The 15,635-nt window shown below is 36.5% G+C and overlaps 1 protein-coding gene across 1 annotated transcript in view; it reads right to left on the bottom strand.

Annotated features, from left to right (window-relative positions):
* SLC2A13 (solute carrier family 2 member 13) overlaps positions 1-15,635 on the bottom strand; it is a 391,075-nt gene that overhangs the window by 303,981 nt on the left and 71,459 nt on the right. The window lies entirely within an intron of this gene.

The following is a 15,635-nucleotide window of genomic DNA, read 5'->3' as shown; positions in this document are numbered from 1 at the left end:
GGATCTAAATGCTTTTAAAACCCGGGGTAAACATGAACAACAAGCACTCAAGGTCCACACCTTAGGGCAAAAGCCATTTATCCTCTGCGGGCAAGTAAGCGCACCAGACGAACACACAGTCGAACAGGCATGCCAAGCTCTCATAAGTTTTAAAAATATTTAGTATGTTCTTTACCATCATGATCACTCATCTAAGGATTTAAAATTTTCTAAACTTACAGTTATGAAATGAACTATTTTCTGGCACAGCTAGCAGTACCAGCACCTTCCTACCAAAGCAGGCCATTTAAAGGGAGAGGAACGCTTCCAAATGACAAGGTTAGGCCAGCTATCAATAAAGAACAATCCCACCAATGTCACCTCAGGTTAAGCCTTCTCAATTCCAGAGACTGAAGCTGTGTGAATCATGGATCCTGCATTCCTGGGGCCAGACCTCCTGCTATGGCTCAGCTGAGCAAGTCTGCTGTCTCTTCCATCAGATGGCTAGGGGCCTCACAACAAACCAAACAGCTCCTTCTCTGAACTGCACATTCGCTCTCATTCCTGTTTTAAAGCAATCCTGCTGCTCTCACCTATGTAACGAAAGACAATAATCCTCTAACATCTGCTTCCTTAAGTCACAGACTTTTTGCACTTCGTGATCATTGACCTCCTCTCTGAACCGACAACATGAGTTAGCATGTTATCTACTCTTTAGCAGTCCAGAGGTGTGATGATTATGTTCCAAATATGTGAAAATCTAGTTGAATGCACAATCTCAGCATAGACATGTAATTGTTTAGTAACAACAATACTAATGGCAATAGTAATAGCTAATGTGTAGCACCAGTTACCATGTGCCAAGCACTGTTCAGAACAGTTAAGAAACATTGGCCGGGCGCGGTGGCTCAAGCCTGTAATCCCAGCACTTTGGGAGGCCGAGACGGGCGGATCACGAGGTCAGGAGATCGAGATCATCCTGGCTAACACGGTGAAACCCCGTCTCTACTAAAAAAAAAATACAAAAACTAGCCGGGCGAGGTGGCAGGCGTCTGTAGTCCCAGCTACTTGGGAGGCTGAGGCAGGAGAATGGCGTAAACCCGGGAGGCGGAGCTTGCAGTGAGCTGAGATCCGGCCACTGCACTCCAGTCCGGGCGACAAAGCGAGACTCCGCCTCAAAAAAAAAAAAAAAAAAAAAAAAAAAAGAAACATTAACTCCTATGATTTCACAACAACCCTATGAGGCGAGTGCCCATTATTATCCCCACTTTATAGACAAAGAAATGAGGCACAAAGAAGATACGTGGTTAGTATGCAACAGAACTACAGTTAAAATCCAGGAAGTCTGGCTCCTACAATAAATGTTTACTGTAAGTCAAGCTATATTAAATGTTCAGTAATTACTTGATAATTAATTCAGTAGAACAAATTTTAAAAAGTGCATTAATTTACCTTAGCTTCATGTTTAAAGAATTCAGAGGTTCCCTTTGGAAGTATTATTCCCTCACCTCTGTTAAATGCAGTAAACACTGCAGAAATAACAAAGCAAAAGCAAAGCTGGCTGGCTGGGAGCTGTCACTCCTAATTGTGCCCAGCACAGGTGCCCAACACAGTACCACCCACTGGGCTGGGTAACTGCAAGCTGGATTTAAATAACACAGAACTGCTAGTAGGAACGGAATATCCTGTGATTCTCTCAACACCTATGCTTACTAAATCAGAACTCCCTAAGAGCATTACTGTTAAAATAGCTGACTAGTTAAAATACCTCACGTGTAAAGGGTAAATTTGTACTGCTTATTTTGAACACTGTGCCAAACTAAGGTTTTATTTAATGTTTCTTTAACATACACTAGAAAACTTTTCATGCAGGAAAAAGCTGGATAACAAGAAGGTGGGTAATTTTTAAAAACCATTAGGAGCAAAAATATTCGTTTGCAAGATTTTAAAGGATTTGATCCTTTGAAAATATTTTCTATGATGAATATGATAGATCACAAGTTGCTTTCTCTTTATTTTTCAATCTCTGCATCCCAAAGGTTTCCCCAAGCCTCACTCCTCCTAGAGAAACTGTATAGGAGTAAATAATTGTGTCTTGCTTTTGTGCTCTGTTTCTTTCCCTTCTCCCCTATGTTCCTGTTTCTCCTTAAATTCACAAATGACATGAAAAGGTTGCCAATGCCTTACAGTGGAAGATCTATATGATCTGTGGTTTTAATTTTAAGTCAAGCTGTAATGGAAAAACTATCCTACTTAAGGGAAGTTTATTACAATACATTATATTTTTTTAAAACATGCAATTGTTTTTATAGCCCTTGAGGAGCTGAATTCTACTAAGAGAAGACACTTTTCACTTTGAGAGGCACAGGAAAGGTTTTCAGACACCATACTCATTTAGCCAGTTATCCTCCCAACAGGTCATGAGAGCATTAAGGTACAGGTCAACTATCACTTCCTTACTGGTTTCCCAACTTCATATTGTCAAAACTATGGTTCCAAGCAAAATAACCACCTCATATATTTTAGTCACAGATAATCTTGATACTTTCTAAAACACTAAGATTGGCTCACTGACTATCTCTGAAATGTCATCCTGAGTACAGTGAGGCTTTTTAGCAAATTCTCTAATAACATCCAATGCTGTCTTAAACTAAAAAAAAAAAAAAAAAAAAAGAAATGAAAAAATTGTATCTGTAATTCCAATTAAGTTTTATTTCCAGTCTGTCTTCTGGCTTGCACTTTTGCTATTGATTAACAAATCGTGTCCATGTTAGCCCATTCTGAATAGCTCAGAGGAGTATTATAAATATTAAGATGATTTATTCTTTAAAATTCTATAGCTTCAAGTTGGCATCCTTTCACAAATAACTATAAAATAAACTCAAAATCTTTTTTTCCTGCAATAGTTCACCGAAAATAAAAAGGGTTAGCAATTAGAATCAGTAGATTATTTGAAAACACTACCTAATGAAGATGTATTGTGTTTGCTTGGAAAGCTAAGCCTTGTGACTTCTCTGAGCTGCTACTCAGCTATTTACCCAGGAAACATCTCCTGAATGTATGTTAAATGCCAAGCACTAAAGCTAATCACTGAGCACCATGAATAAACTTACCCAGGGATGGCATCCCCCCCAGCTAGAACTTCGCAATGATAAACAGGACAGTGAAACATTTTCCCCTTAAAAAAGCATAACTTAAACCCCTTCAACCTCATCCAAGAACACTGTGCCCTCAGCCCTACATCCAGAGCTATCCAACTACATTGTTCAATGTTCCAAACGAATTTTGAATCTTTCATATACTGAAAGAATAATCACATGAGTGATGTGTTCACTAAAAGATCTCTATCCATGGATTTACAAAAGAAATGGTCATCGTTATTGATCAATAACTAGATTTTTTTTTTTTTTTTTTTTGAGACGGAGTCTCGCTCTGTCGCCCAGGCTGGAGTGCTGTGGCCGGATCTCAGCTCACTGCAAGCTCCGCCTCCCGGGTTTACGCCATTCTCCTGCCTCAGCCTCCCGAGTAGCTGGGACTACAGGCGCCCGCCACCTCGCCCAGCTAGTTTTTTTGTATTTTTTAGTAGAGACGGGGTTTCACCATGTTAGCCAGGATGGTCTCGATCTCCTGACCTCGTGATCCGCCCGTCTCGGCCTCCCAAAGTGCTATTTACATGATAACATGGTCACCAAACGTAAGTTACGATTTATGTAATATGTTTCTACTTAATGCAAAAGTTTTAGATGCAAACAGATAACACTGAATTTAGCCAGTTGCCAAAGTTATGTTACAGCAACTTACTTGGTAACACATTTTTAAATTTTAGTTCATGCTTCACAAGTCTATTTTAGCAGAAAAGAAAACATTGCCACATTGAGATCCCAGGCTGGAAAGTTACTTTTCCTCTTCCACCAAGGACAATGTAAAACATGCACCCTGATGACTGATAAACTTGATAATCGGACGGCAGCTACAGAATAAACATAAGACCACAGCTGAAGGTACATAAGAAAAATTTCAATGTGCACGGCTGGAATCTTTCACGTTAAATGCAGGTAATATATGATCCGCAAATATCAACTCCTGTGTTACCTAGAGAAAGATTCTGTGTAAACTGCAAACAAACAAACCATCATTACCAGATAAGTAAACATAACAAAATATTAACTCTGTCTACATAGCTTAAGAGAAGACGCCACCAAGTAAATTAATATCAGCATATAAGTGGCTTGGCCAGGGTTATTTAAAATGTCATGATTATAGTGGAAGAAGCAAAATATATTCTGACAGAATGTGATACTGCTGAAATCAATGAATGTGGCATTTTGCACTAATATTAGGTAGTTTTAAACTGTATGGTAAAATATGTTAAGACCTGCACAAAATCCACAGTACTATTGCTGAAAATAATGTACACACTTCTTAAATATACACATATCCTTTTTCTTCTCCCAAACCCTGAGAATCCATGAAAAGCTTTGAGCTACAGATTATAGAGAAACAGTAATGATCAACAGACATCCCTTGCTTCAAGTAACCTACACTCCACTAATCATCAAACAAAATAGGATTCTTTAACTGCTATGATAGGGGTTTAGGCCCAGTGTAGGAGGAGTAAGGAGAGCAGTTATTCCAACAGAAGCTATTAGAAAAACATTCCGGCAGAAACATTTATATTATTCACTGGCCAAGGCAGAACAGGAATATATCAGAGAAATCCACCATAAGGCTGAAATTAATTTATTTTTTACGTAAAATGTATATACAAGAAAATGCAGAGATCCAAGGTGTAACCATTCTGAATTTTAAGAAAATATGCACACCCTTGTAAACACTATCTCAATCAAGAAAGAGAACATTTCCATAATTCGAGGAAGTTCTCTTATACCCCTGTTCCAGTCAATCCCCATTGCCACAGACTACCACTGATCAAACTTTTGTCCCCATAGCACATTGATGAACTTCATATGGAATCATGGGGAATGTACTGCTTTGTGTCTAGCTTCTTTTAGTCAGCACAATATTTTAAAAATTCATTCCTATGGTTGTTCCTTCTATGTCACTGATTCATTTATCTACTGTTACCAACTGTGTTGATTACTTTAGTGTTATAATAAGTCTTGAAATTAGACACTGAATCCTCCAACTTTGTTCTTTGAGATAGTTTAGCAATTTTAGGTCCTCTGATTTTCCATAAAAATTTTAGAATCAACTTTTTTGGTTGAATGAATGTAAGTGATGATAGTGGATATCTTTGCCTAGCAAACAGTCATAAGGGAAAGCATCATTTTTCCACCACTGAGAATAAAGTTGGCTGCAATTTTTTTTGTGTGGATGTCATTTTCTATTCTGGTTTGCTGAAAGGTTTTATCATAAATGAATGTTATTCTCTCAAATATTTTCTCTGCATATACTGAGATGATCATACAGGTTTGCCTCCATTGAATAATTTCAATATGGTAACTTGCATGGATTATTTTTCCATATGCTAAACCAACCAACCTTCCTGGGTCATGATTTATTCCCCTTTTACATACTGCTTGGTTCAGTTTTACTAATTTTTTGTTGTTAAGGATACTTTTTGGTCTGTGTTCATGAAATTGGACTCAAATTTACTTTTCTTGTAACAATTCAGGCCCTAGTATTAGAATTATGCTGGCTTCAAAAACCTTAATGGGAAGTGTTTATTCTACCTTAATTTTCTTAAAGTTTTTGTTTAAAATCGAAGCTATTTCTTCCTTAAATATTTTATAGCATTCACCAGGGGCTGGGTGCAGTGGCCCACACCTATAATCTCAGCAATCTGGGAAGCTGCGGTGGGTAGATTGCTTAAGCTCAGGATTTCAAAACCAGCCCAGGCAACAAGGTGAAACCTCAACTCTACAAAAAATACAAAGATTTGCTGGGTGTGGTTGCATGTGTCTGTGGTCCCAGCTACTCAGGAGGTTGAGGTGGGAGGATCCCTTGAGCCTAGGAGGTCGATGCTGTAGTGAGCTGTGATCGTGCCACTGCACTGCAGCCACCTGAGTGCCAGAGTGAGTGAGACTCGGTCTCAAAAAAAGAAAAAAAAAATTCTATATGGGCCTGGAACTTGCTTTGCAAGTAACTTATTAATCAGGATTTAGCTTCTTTAATAAATACAGGGATACTCGAATTTTCCATTTTATGTCCATTTTTGGTAAGTTGTGATTGTCAAGCAAATGACCATCCCATCTAAGTTGGTAAATTTATTGGCACAAAGTTGTTCACAGTATTCCTTCATTATCCTCATAATGTCCATAAAATGACATGCCCTCTTTTATTCCTAATATGGATACTTTGTACTTTATCTTTTTTTCTTAATCGGTTTAATCAATCATAGCCAGTTTATCAATTTTATTAATCTTTTCAAAGAACCAACTGTTACATTGACTTCTGCTGTTTATTGTTTCATTCTTTGTTTTGTTTGGTTTTAATTATCTCTTATTTTTCTAGCTTCTTAACATGAAACTTAGATCACTGACTTTAAACCTTTCCTCTTCTCTACTGTAATCACTTTTAAGCTACGTATTTTCATCTAAGCACTGCTGTAGCTGCATTTCACAAATTTTAATATATTGTATTTTCTTTCCATTCAAAGCTATTTTCCAATTTTCCTTCTGATTTCCCCTTAGACCTATGAATTATTTAGAACATGTTACTTTAATTTACAAATATTTGCAGCTTTTTCTGGCTATCTTATTGCTATTGTTTCTAATTTAATTCTGCTATGGTCAGGGGACATATACTTCATTTATTTATTTAATAAATTATTAACATTTATTTTATACCCCAGGATATGATGAATTCTGGAGACTGTCTAATGTAAACTTGAAAAATAATACGTAAGGCCAGGTGTGGTAGCTCACACCTATAATCCCAGGCCAAGGTGGGTGGATCACTTGAGCCCAGGAGTTTAAAGACATGGCAAAACCCTGTCTCTACAAAAAAAAAATACAAAAATTAATGGGCATGGTGGCATTTGCTTCTAGTCCTAGCTACTCAGGAGGCTGAGGTGGAAGGGTTGCTTGAGCCCAGGAGGTCGAGGCTGCAGTGAGCCATGTTCATGCCACTGCACTGCAGTCTGGGTGACAGAGCAAGACCCTGTCTCAAAAAAAAAAAAAAAGAACAGAAAAAAAAAGTAAAGAAAGAAAAGGAAAAGGAAAGGAAAGGAAAATAATATGTATAGTGCAATTGTTGGATGCAGCAGTCTACAAATGTCAATTTTGACAAGGTATTTAATAGTACTGGACTGCTTTTTTATAACCTATCTTATATCTAGATGTTCTATCATTGTTAAAAAAAAAAAAAGTTAAAAATTTTGCAAATATAAGCCTGATTTGCCCATTTTTATTGTGGTAAAATATAAATAAAATTACCATTTTATCCATTTTTAAGTATACAGCTCTACAGAATTAAGTGCATTCACACTGTTGGCTAACTGCCAGCTGACAATTTTTGCTTCATGTATTCTGAAGCTATCTTATTAGATAAACTACACATTTTGTATCATTATCATTTCTGATGACTTGGCTCTTTTGTCATTAGAAAATGTCCTTCTTTATCTCTGCTAATACTGTGTCTCCAGAAGTCTACTTTGTGTGACTATTAATATAGCCACACCAGCCTTCCTATACTTACTTTTGTGTACTATATCTTTTCCCAACCTTTCACTTTGAATCTAATAGCATTAAAGTATGTCTCTTTAGACAATGCATATCTGTGTCACATTTTTAGTACACAATAATTTTTGCATTTAATGTAATTATTACCATAAATGTGTTTTAGGTATACCATTTTGCTATTTGCTATTTGTGCCATCTCTTATTCATTCCTGTGTTCTTAATTTATTGCATTTATTCAGCTTATCCAAATATTTTAAGAATTCCATTTTCATGCTCATATGGCTTCTTATGTGTTTCTTTTTGTAATATATTCTAGTCATTGTTCTACAGATAAAAACATGTATCTTTCACTTATCAGTCTACCTGGAGATACTGCTGCACCATTTCACAAATATATAATTCCGTTTACTGCCTCCAACTTTTTTGCTACTATCATAAAATTGAGAGGAAGGTACAGAGATATCCCATACACTTCCTGCCCACGTATGCATAGCCTCCCTGATTATCAACATCTTCCACCAAAGTGGGACATTTGTTGCAAGAGATGAGCCCACATTAGCACATCATTATCACCTATAGTCCAAGGTTTACATTAGGTTTCACTCTTGGTGCTGTATAGTTCATGAGTTTGGACAAATGTATAATGGCATGTATCTACCATTAAAGTATAATAAAGAGTATTTTCAGTATCCTAAATATCATCCATTGCTCTATACATACATACATTCTGCCCATGTTTATAATGGTCATCTTCAGGGGAATTAGACTTACACAAACTGCTCTGTCATTACCAAACCATGTTTACATTTTCCTGGAAAAAAATCAGGTAACTGAAGGTGAGAGCAATTTTTATTGCCAACTTAAATGCCGAATATAGAGACTTAACCTAAAACATTCTGAAGATAACAGCAAACAATACCTAATAGCAGTGAAGAGTTTGTAAGTATGTTCACCGCTACTAACTCATTTGATCCTGTAAACAACATTGCATAACTGCTGGAACACCAGCTAGGTGAGAATATTAGAGCTTAGATAAATTAATTCATATGCTGTGAAAGCAAATCTTAAACATATTTTTCGTATCACACTGTAATATCTTCATGATAAACAGTCGTATTTCTATCTTCAGCACTAAGGTATTTACTTTTGGGAGTTGTTTTGACAAAGGGTCTCACGCTGTCACCCAGGTTGGAGTGCAGTGGCACGATCTTGGCTCACTGCAACCTCTGCCTCTGGGGTTCAAGATTCTCCCACCTCAGCCTCCTGAGTAGCTGAGATTACAGGTACGTGCCACTACACCCAGCTAATTTTTGTATTTTTTTGGTAGACATGGGGTTTCACCATGTTAGCCAGGGTGGTCTCAAACTCCTGACCTCAGGTGATCCACCCGCCTTAGCCTCCCAAAGTGCCGAGATTACAGGCGTTGAGTCATGGCACCCGGCAGGTACTTACTTGTAATCAGACTGTTTGCCACCAATTAATACATGTGTTATCTAAATCTATCATTCTTAAAATGGCCACTGCATACTTATATTTGTAAGATAGTGATTGACTCATATTGTACATTTCATATAGAGCCAAGTATCACTGATCTATTAGCATGAAATTATAAGAACACATTCTCCAGCATAAATTTGTTTAGAAATAACATCTCCATTTAAATATCATTCTGAGAAGCATCTTACTGACATGGATTTTAAAATAATAATAATAATTATTATTATTATTATTATTATTATTATTATTTGAGATGGAGTCTCGCTCTGTCACCCAGCCTGGAATGCAGTGGCACCATCTCGGCTCACTGCAACCTCTTTCTCATGGGTTCAAGCAATTCTCTGTCTCAGCCTCCTGAGTAACTGGGATTACAGGTGCCCATCACCACATCCAGCTAATTTTTGTATTTTTTTAGTAGAGACAGGGTTTCACCATCTTGGCCAGGCTGGTCTTGGGCTCCTGACTTTATAATTCACCTGCCTTGGACTCCCAGAGTGCTGGGATTACAGGTGTGAGCTAATATTATAGGGGACAGAGGCTCATCAATTCATCCATCTAAAATTAATATTGATTTAAAAAAATATTTTGAGGCTTTCAACAAACAAACCCAAATCTGATGTGTCATGAAAGTAAGAGCAAAGGATTTCAAGTTCCATCCACACCCACCAAAGGCTGGCCTTCCTGCTTCACCCCCAAACTCCCAGAAGATCATCATAGCCCTCCTCCTAGCTGCTCTAACTTCTCACTCTTGTCCAAACCTGACTAGCTCTTTCAGATGACAGGGCCTTCGAAGATTACATTTCACCTAGAATTTACCTCTCCCTCACTGTACCTGGCATTATTTTATTCAAAAATCTCAAATATCTTTCTGTTGTGAGGCTAAGTTATTCACTCCTCTTGGGAGTTCCTATAACACTATATCCATCATTTACTTAACAGACTGAAAAAAAAATCTCTCTCCTATATTAGGCCATTAGAGGCTTCAGGACAGGAGCACTTCTTATCCATCTTTCCATCTTTAGTATTAAATACAAGACTAGTATGCAGAAAGTGTCAAGAAATTCTTTTTGAATGAATGACTGAATCATTTCCATACCAACTGATGACTCCAAAAGTATAATCTCACAGCTGTACCTTGGCAGCAGCCTCATAAATAGGTTTCCTAAATCTACCCAAGAGGCGAGAGCCCCAGTTAGTTCTGGGCATCACTGCCATGGTGATCTTTGACTCCTATCATGGCATACTCTGCTAAAAAAATAATAAATTCCCTTTGCCTGTAGACAGAAGTTGGACTTGAATTCATAGACCATTGGAATCTGGCTTCAGCCTCTTATGTACATCATCACTGTAGCCTCAATCCTCCCTGAGCCTACTCCCTCTTGGTCTACACTCTGCCTCCCATATCCACCTGTGTCCACCTGAGTCCCATCAATTCTTCAAAACTTAGTATGTCTCACATTGTGCATGAGTCAGCCTCAGGATACTCAGTAAAATCTCTCCTATAGAGGTTCCCAGGCTAGTATTTTGTATTTCTCATTCAATACCTATATCACATCAATTAAATGATGAAACATGAAAATGACTAGTACAACCAGACATTTAACAAATGGTTGTACGTAGTTCAGTGAGGTGGAATAAGATAAGCCTGTGTTTTTTTTTTTTTTTAAAGTAAGTCTAGGAATAAGATGAGTAAAAATCAGCATAAAACAGAAAAATTTAGCCTCTCTGTATATATACTTATCCCTATTAATACAAATCACATGATGACCATATACTTGTAAACACAGAAACACTCATTTGAAACTCAGCATTATCAAACAGAAAATAATGAAAGTTTCCAGGTTCCTAGGGAGGTATATTCTTTTGAAGGAGATAAATTTTCATAGGCTCAGAAACTAATCTTCTTTCTCTTATTTTTATCCTCAAAAACACATATAATTAATAATTTAATTTTCAGCTATCTATGAAGTATATATATATCCCTCTGTATAAATTAATACATTGGTATTTTGGTTTATAATCAGTATCTTTTTATGCTGATTAAGAGTCCCTTCCCTAGAGCCCAGTCAATTTCAGCTCAGTTCAATAAACATTTACTGAATATTTACTATGTTCTGGGCCCTTCCTAGATCTAAAAATGAGTAAAAGGTCAGTGCCATTTAGGAATTCCAAAATGAATGAGAGACGATAGAAAAATAAGCAAGTAGTTCAAAATAATATAGTGAATATAAAAATGGAGCTTTGTAGAAAGTATTATGAAAAGACAAAGGAACAGAGTTTCCATGATTCATGAGCAGAGATTTACAGGATGAACAGGAGGTGGACAAGAATCCCTGGATAGGCTAGGGGGACACTACAGGCAAAAAGAGCATAAGGAGGAAAAAAAAAAAAAAACCTAGAAACATGACAAAGCAAGATGTGGATGGTTTATAAGCCTGGGTATTACATAAAGCGGAGTAGGGGACAACACTAGTGAGAAAAATCTTTAAAAGCATGCATGGATTTGGTACTACAAGCCATGATAAGGAATTTTTTTTTTTCCTGTAGGAAATAGACAGTCTTGAAACATTTTACTAGTGGCATGCCCAGATAAGTTTTCTAGACAGATCATTTTGATGGCTAAGTTCACTTACTATATATTTACTGATGAGCCAGGATTTAACTAAGCAATTTTCGAAAAGGCCATTTTTGTTTGCTTGAAGTATAGTGAGTAAATCTCACTATGTTCATGAAGTAAGATTTAAAAATATTAGCAAAGAAGACAGGTATGGTGACTCACACCTGTAATCCCAACACTTTGGGAAACTGAGGCGGGTGGATCACTTGAGGTCAGGAGTTTGAGACCAGCCTGGCCAACATGGTGAAACCTCATCTCTACTAAAAACAAAAATAAAAATAAAAAAACTATATATATATGCAAAGAAAAGGGCAAATAGCAATAGAACTTTATCATTAACTATCGCAACATCTCTGCCATCTTTATCAACACTACAATATATTAGGAAAAAAAAAAGTTATCCTCATGATTACTCATTACAGAAATGCAAATCAAAACCACAATCAGATGCCACTTCACACCCACTAGGATGACTGTCATCAAAAAAGACAAATAACAAGTGTTTACTAGGACATGGAAAAATTGAAACCCTCATACTTTGCTTGTGGGAATGTAAAATAACACAACCACTTTGGAAGCAGTCTGATCAGTCCTCAAAATGCTAAATACAGTTATTATATGACCTAGCAATTCCACTGCTAGGGGTATATGCAAGAGAAGTAAATGCCTACGTCTATCCTAAAATTTGTACACAAATGTTCATAGCATCATTATTTATATAGCCCCAAAATGTTAACAATATCTATCAACTGATGAATAAACAAAATGTGGTATATCCACATTATTATTTGCTATAAAAAGAAATGAAGTACTGACACATACCACAACTTAGATGCACCTTGAAAATTTGCTAAGTGAAAGAAGCCAGTCATAAAGAACCACATATTCATATATGAAATATACAGAATACATAAACCTATGGAAACACAAAGTAGATTAATGGTTGCCTAAATATGGGACAGTTTGGGGGCTTAGGGGGTGATGGTTAAGGAATGCAAGGTTTCTTTTTAGGGTGATGAAAATATTCTAAATTTGATTATGGCGATGGTTGCATAGCTCTGTGAATACACTAAAAACCAAATAATTGTACAATGTAAATGGAAGAGTTGAATGGTGTGTGAATTACATCGCAATAAAGTTGTTTTCATTAAAAAAATCAAATCTTTAACAATATTTTCAAAATTTTATTTCCTCTTTCTTCATGAAGCCAGATGGTGTCCTTCCCAGTACAGAATGTACTATGACACTGAAGTGCCAGAAAAATAGAACATTGAATCTGCTACTGGCAATTCTTTTTTCTAGAAAAAGTAAACTTCCAGTTGTTCAGCAGAAAACAATTTATTTCTATGATATTCAAACAATAAGAGAACAGAAACTTTGACCCATCTGGCATAAAAGGTGAACTATAATGTTTCAACAACATCAAAATATAAATGCTTTTCTGTCAACTGATTTCATCTTCCATCTGTCTTAATCCAATCACTACTGTAAAAATTATCAATAATTATGGCTTGAAATTATCAATAATTATCAATAATGATATAAATGCTTGAATAATCAATATTTAAGCATTTAATCAATGCTTAAAATAATCAATAATTTAAAATGCTTGAAAGCAGAACCATGAGGAAGAAGGGAGTTAGCTTTTGAATAAGAAGACTTGAATCTAATCTCTGCCAAGGCCAAGTAATAGCCATGTGATCTCAGGCTAATATTTAACTTCTCTGAGCATCAAGTTTTTAATCTGCAAAATGAGAATAATACCAATTCCACTAACCTGTCAAGATTTTGGTTAGGATGAAATAGTATTTGCTACCAGAGGCTAACTGTTCGTCACTATAATGCAAGACCAGTAAATTCGGGACACTGGTTATTATAGTATAAAATTTAACATTAGAAACTTGAGGTAGAGTTTCAGAAGCAATAAAAGTCAAAAAGGGAAATAAAACATTTAAAATATTCAAATTCTTTGAAGACTGAGGACATCTAACATGAAGATATATAAAAATATGAGCATGAAAAAGAAATTTTACATGATATATTTAGACCCACATTTTCCTTAAGATTTTTCCTTAAGATTTTGAAACATATTGCTATAAAAGTGATGAGTTATCTATTGTTGTAATTATGAATAAGTTATCATTGTTGACAATTCCAGAGTCTAAAGTTAATACTAAGGTAGCACTTCAATCTTTATTTGCTTATAACCACATTGCTATTAGCCCAGGAGTCAGATGAGATAAATATACTGATAAGGATACTAGATAACAGAAGACATAACAGAGAAAATTCACCTAAAAAAAGGGAAACATGTTTGCATGTATACATAATTAAATGTGTATTCATGCAAACAATAAATTGGCTTCAAAACAATCTGGCTGTTAATACCCTGGGTCTATCTTATCAACCAGAGTTAGTTTTCCCATACTCTTATTTTTTCACCCCTAGGCAATCCAATATTGCCGGAAAAATAAACACGAGCATGCTAATTGGCTTTAGTGCAAATATGTGTCTCCAGCTTCAGCTGGGATTCCATGGTTACTTGGAAATCATGTGTTGTCCCTAGTCTTTTCCTTCTCATGCTTCCCACAGCAGCAATACACTTTAAATCTTTTTATCTCTAGTCTTCTGCCCTACCATCTTGAAGCATCATTCTTGCCAATAAAGAAAACAGACACCACAGAATGTTGATTTTCTTTCAGCCTCTCTTACAACATCAATAGTAGCACCCATCCTTTACTCAATTCATCAGAACAGCAACTAATAGTGTGATTCTTCATTTATTATCTGCCATGTGCCAAGCGCTAGGCTAAACACTTTACATATAATAAGAAATTTGGATCCCACAATAATTTTGTAAGTATTTCTGGTTCTACTTTATAGAAAAGTGAAGCTCAGAGGGCCTAAATGACTTGTCCGAGGTGCTTAGCTAATGAATGGTAAAAAACATATTTTAATCCAGGTCTGCCTATGATGTCTCCTGGCCTCTGGAAGGGGGTTTCAGGCTTGTCCCAACACCTCCACTTTTACACAGGCACACCACATTAATAAACGTATTGTCACTACTGGGTGATCTTTCTCTTTCCTAACCAGGACTGAGAAAAATTTCATAATTGTTATGCCTAAGTGAAAAATGTGATTTATGCAACTATACATGCAATGCATTTGAATATATCTATATTAGTTACATTAATAAAAATTTTTAACAAAATATAAATTGATGATTTAGAACTTCTTAAAGACATGCAAGCTGAAAGACTGACTTCCATTGTATTTACAAGAAAAACTTAAAATACCAGGTTATGCTGAAAACAGTTACCATCTTTCCTCTTTCTTTTCATCTGCTGAGCAGAAAAAAACAAGAAAAAAGAAATTTCCTGCTTCAGTTTAGCAACATCTGCAGACACAACAACCGTTTTAAAAACTGTGTCCTCCTCTTAATGGTCCTTACAAATGTAGGCCCTCATTAGCTTCAAAGAGTTTTCTCATATGACTTTTAATTAAAACTTTGCCTGTTTAGGTCTTTAATGGCACATCCTAAGCTACGAGGTTTATCGTGCTTCTTACACAGAGGTTTAATTCCCTGGGTCCACATCATATTGCACCCTTTTTTTGGAGATGGAGTCTCGCTCTGTTGTCCAGGCTGGAGTGCGGTGGTGTAATCTCGGCTCACTGCAACCTCCGTCTTCTGGATTCAAGCGATTCTCCTGCCTCAGCCTCCCAAGTAGCTGGGATCACAGGTGTGTGCCACCATACCTGGCTAATTTTTGTATTTTTAGTAGAGACCGGGTTTCACCATGTTGGCCAGCCTGGTCTCAAACTCCTGACCTCAAGTGATCCGCCTACCTTGGCCTCCTGAAGTGCTGATATTACAAGCATGAACCACCACACCCGGCCTA

The sequence above is a fragment of the Trachypithecus francoisi genome, unplaced genomic scaffold (genome assembly GCF_009764315.1).
Source record: "Trachypithecus francoisi isolate TF-2019V2 unplaced genomic scaffold, Tfra_2.0 Lachesis_group11, whole genome shotgun sequence".
Taxonomy (NCBI): Eukaryota; Metazoa; Chordata; class Mammalia; order Primates; family Cercopithecidae; genus Trachypithecus; species Trachypithecus francoisi.
This window is presented reverse-complemented; position numbering and strand designations above follow the sequence as displayed.